We start from the raw sequence: 4,757 nt of genomic DNA, 5'->3' as shown, positions 1-4,757 counted from the left end.
GGTTGGGTTGAATGCTTTTAGAATTACTAAATATAGACCACAAACCCAGTGATGCTACTTTTTTAGGTGCGCAGAAGATAAGATGTTATCTCCAGCCATTTGGAAACATTCTTAGGCATGTTTACAGAAAGGATCTTTTAATTATTATTAAAGGGAAGTTCTATATTAGCATTCCAATACTTTTAGTATAGTGGTCTTATATGAACTCATGTCATAGTTACAGTCAAACAATGTTGAACATTTCCCAGATTTCATGAAAAAAGAAAAAGAAAATGAAGCTAATGAGGAGAATGGGCTTCCCTGGTGGTTCAGTGGTAAAGAATCCGCCTGTCAATGCAGGACACTTGGGTTTGATCCCTGGGTCAGGAAGATCCCCTGGAGGAGGAAATGGCAACCCACTCCAGTATTTTTATCTGGGAAATTCCATGGATGGAGGAGTCTGGGGGGCTATAGTCCATGGGGTTGTGAAAGAGTTTAGACTTAGTGACTAAATAAGAGTGAGTAGAATAATCCGTTTTTCTCTCATGTATGTCTTTGTGTTTGATACTACTCATTTAGTATCATATATGCATGTAGCTATTTCACTTTTTAAAACTCCTTATTATGGGAGTAGCCTTAATTTTTGCCATTTCATGGTAATCTACAAACAGTGTCATGATTTTCAGGCCCTTTATTATTTAAATAAAGTTTAGAATATAATTTGAGCACTATTCCAGGTCTTTCTTTCAATCTATAGGCCTAAATCTCCAACAAATTGACATGGTGACTAAATATATCTGAGTACCCTCAAACATGATGATTCTCAAGTGTAAAAGTTCCTTTCAACCTGCCTGTCATCTTGTTTCCTCACCATTCTTCCAGCTTCCCAAGCTTGAGACTGAGAGACACTCTTGATTCCTTTTTTTCCCTAATATTTAAAGGATTGCCATGTTCTATCAAATTTACCTCTTCAATGTCCCTGTCATTCACATCTACCCATTTTTGATTTTATTATTTTGATTCCAGTTTCTCTCTTGAGAATGAGATACTAAAGCCACTTTCCAATCCCTTCCTGCAATCTTTACCCTTACATCTTTTCTCTGTGCTGCACCCAGAGGGTTCTTTCAAAAGCACAAATGTAATCATCATACCATCCTGCTGGAAAATAATTTGTTAGCCTCAGGAAAAAGCCAAAATTTCTAGTATGGCCTGCAATACCATCTGGGAATAGCAAACACCCTTTGCATCCTTTGAAGTTAATGCCACATATGAATTATCTCTTTTAACTTAAAGCTTAAAGCTCAACATTCAGAAAACTAAAATCATGGCATATGGTCCCATCACTTCATGGGAAATAGATGGGGAAACAGTGGAAACAGTGTCAGGCTTTAATTTTGGGGGGCTCCAAAATCACTGCAGATGGTGATTGCAGCCATGAAATTAAAAGACGCTTACTCTTTGGAAGGAAAGTTATGACGAACCTAGATAGCATATTGAAAAGCAGAGACATTACTTTGCCAACAAAGGTCCGTCTATTCAAGGCTATGGTTTTTCCAGTGGTCATGTACAGATGTGAGAGTTGGACTGTGAAGAAAGCTGAGCGCCGAAGAATTGGTGCTTTTGAACTGTGGTGTTGGAGAAGACTATTGAGAACGACAGAGGATGAGATAGCTGGATGGCATCACTGACTCAATGGACATGAGTTTGGGTAAACTCTGGGAGTTGGTGATGGACAGGGAGGCCTGGCATGCTGCGATTCATGGGGTCGCAAAGAGTCGGACACGACTGAGCGACTGAACTGAACTGACAAAGAGTTGAGAATCAAAATAACATTAGATATCTGTAAATAATATGCTAGAAAACCTTTTCTAGAGGCAATGAAGTTACAAAATGTAATTCTATATCCAGCTGAACTAACAAACAAGCATCAAGGTAGAAGAAAGACCTGAAATTTCTTGTCTATTGACAGAAGAATGGACAAAGATGTGGCATAATATGTAAGTGATGGAATATTACTCAGCCACTAAAAGCAATTAAATAATGTTGTTTGCAGCAACATGGACATAGGGAATGTCATACTGAGTGAAATGTCAGACAGAGAAGGAGAGATATTGTATGGCATCCCATATATGTGGAGTCTAAAAAGAAATTATACAAATGAACTTATTTACAAAAAAGAAACAGACTCACAGACTTAGAAAACAAGCTTATAGTTGCCAGGGAAAGGATTGGGGGCATTTGGGATGGACATGGACACAGTGCTATATTTAAAATGGATAACCAAAAAGGACCTACCATATAACACACGGAACTCTGCTCAGTGTTATGTGGCAGACTAGATGGGAGGGGAGTTTGGGAGAGAATGGGTATATGTGTATGTATGGTTGAGTCCCTTTGCTGTTCACCTGAAATTATCAAAACATTGTTACTCCAATATAAAATAAGTTTAAAAATTGTTTTCGGCCTCAAGCACCCTTTTTAGGAAGCTCCTAAAAGATGTGCTTTGCTTCACATAAGAGAGAAGAAACAAGGTGTCCTGAAAACAAGGCTTATGAAACAGGAACCGGGTGAAAGCAAATCCCAGGATGACCAGTAGTCTTAGGACAATTAATGTGTGGCAGACCTCTGGAGTCCAGTTCAGAGCAGGACAGAGAAGTCCAGCAGTGATGTGTGCAAGGAACAATGCCAACAACAAAAAGTGAATCTTATGGGTTTCCTGCTGTGCTGGAATCCAGCTCTGTCAGAACTAAGAAGTGAATGTGTAACAGTTACATAGCAAATTAAACAGCTGGACTAAATGAAGAAAGCATTAATTCCAGGGAGGACAATATTATAGAAGATAGGAAATGAAACTGTAACAGACTATACGGGTCTACTCTGCATTACTTTTACACAAAATATAAACAATAAATGTTGATTAACTTGAAAAAGTTCATCAATTCTTTTAGAAGAATAGAAAAAGATGAAGATTATATAGTTGTGTGTGAGAAAATGAGAGAAGTGGCTATGAGAATTAAAATCTCATTTTATTAGTAGGAATCAATAGATATCACTTAAATTTTTATAAATCATAAGAGAGCATTGTAAAGAAGCTATTTTAACATATGGAAATAAGTACCAGGATAAACGGTCAAAAATATTGAAAGTGGTTGCTTTTGGGGAATTGGAATTGGAAATAAACACCAGGATAAAATGTCAAAAATATTGAAACTGGTTGCTTCTGGGGAATTGGAATTAGGAAAGAATGGGAAGATATCTGCTTTTTTGTGCATTATTTTAAACAGTAAGAATTTTAAAATTAAATTGAAAAAGAAAAAATACTGTTCTAAAATCTAACATTTTGACAAACATCTTGTTATATAATTCTTACAGAATTGTAAATATTCTGACTTATTAGCCAAATGTCTAATGATGAGATATCTGAAAAGAATTCCAAAGTAGTAAAGTAGAAAAGCTACAAAGTTCCTTATTCCTGTATTACAAATTATTTTTAAAACTATGTAGTCTGTTTAAAAGTATTTCAATAGTAGAAAGACAATCAAGAAATATTTTTAAGTAAAAAATTGAGCATGAGCAGGAAGTGTTCCCACTTTTAAAAATAATGAGGTCAGGTTTTTTCAACTATAAAATTATAGATTATGTTTTGTCTGTATTTAAGTTTAATGCTACTCAACACAGGGTCTGACCATACTATGGGAGATGCTTGCTAAGTGTTTGGATGGAATTGAATTTTTGAGTCCCTTGGAGATCTGATCAAGCCAAGAATTAAGGGAGGAGGTGTTCTTAGTTGACCTGATACAATTTGATTTTTCACTTTTCTTTTGGAAAGAAAATGAAATTCACAAATTCCTAGAGGCTTTTACTAGGAGTGAAATTCCAAGCTTTTATGATCCTTGTCTGTAAAGGAACTTACTGGACTCCACGCCTTAGATTACTGACCTACATCTGGATTCTAGATGGATTCACTGTTTTCCTCATAGTCTATAAATCACACATCCAAAATGAAACTTCTTTTAATCTATTCCAGCCATAGCAGCTTGTCAGTATTTTGTTAGCAAGTGAAGAATGGGTCAAATAAAAGTTATTTTAATTTAGGGAACATTTTTTTCTGTTTCCTTATTTTATATTTGAATTGTGTTCTCCTTCAGCTAAAATCTTCCTTTTCGTCTGTTAATTGGTAATTATTATAATAACACTGGGAGAAGGCAATGGCACCCCACTCCAGTGCTCTTGCCTGGAAAATCCCATGGATGGAGGAACCTGGTAGGCTGCAGTCCATGGGGTCGCTAAGAGTTGGACATGACTGAGCGACTTCACTTTCACTTTTCACTTTCATGCATTGGAGAAGGAAATGGTAACCCACTCCAGTGTTCTTGCCTGGAGAATCCCAGGGACGGGGGAGCCTGGTGGGCTGCCGTCTATGGGGTCACACAGAGTTGGACACGACTGAAGCGACTTAGCAGAAGCAGCCGCAGCAGCATGATAACACTTTCTCCTTTAAGTAGTCTTTCCCAGTTATTTTAAGGTAAATGTTTAATCAATACATACATATTGCTTATGGAAAGTGTGATAGAAAACACCAGGCAAATATTTATAATAATTTGTAAGGCAATGGCACCCTACTCCAGTACTCTTGCCTGGAAAATCCCATGGATGGAGGAGCCTGGTAGGCTCCAGTCCATGGGGTTGCGAAGAGTGGGACATGACTGAGCGACTTCACTTTCACTTTTCACTTTAATGCATTGGAGAAGGAAATGGCAACCCACTCCAGTGTTCTT

The sequence above is a fragment of the Bison bison genome, unplaced genomic scaffold, assembly GCF_000754665.1.
Source record: "Bison bison bison isolate TAMUID 2011002044 unplaced genomic scaffold, Bison_UMD1.0 scf7180017864485, whole genome shotgun sequence".
NCBI classification, from domain to species: domain Eukaryota; kingdom Metazoa; phylum Chordata; class Mammalia; order Artiodactyla; family Bovidae; genus Bison; species Bison bison.
The sequence above is the reverse complement of the archived record's forward strand: the minus strand, read 5'-3'. Positions refer to the sequence as shown.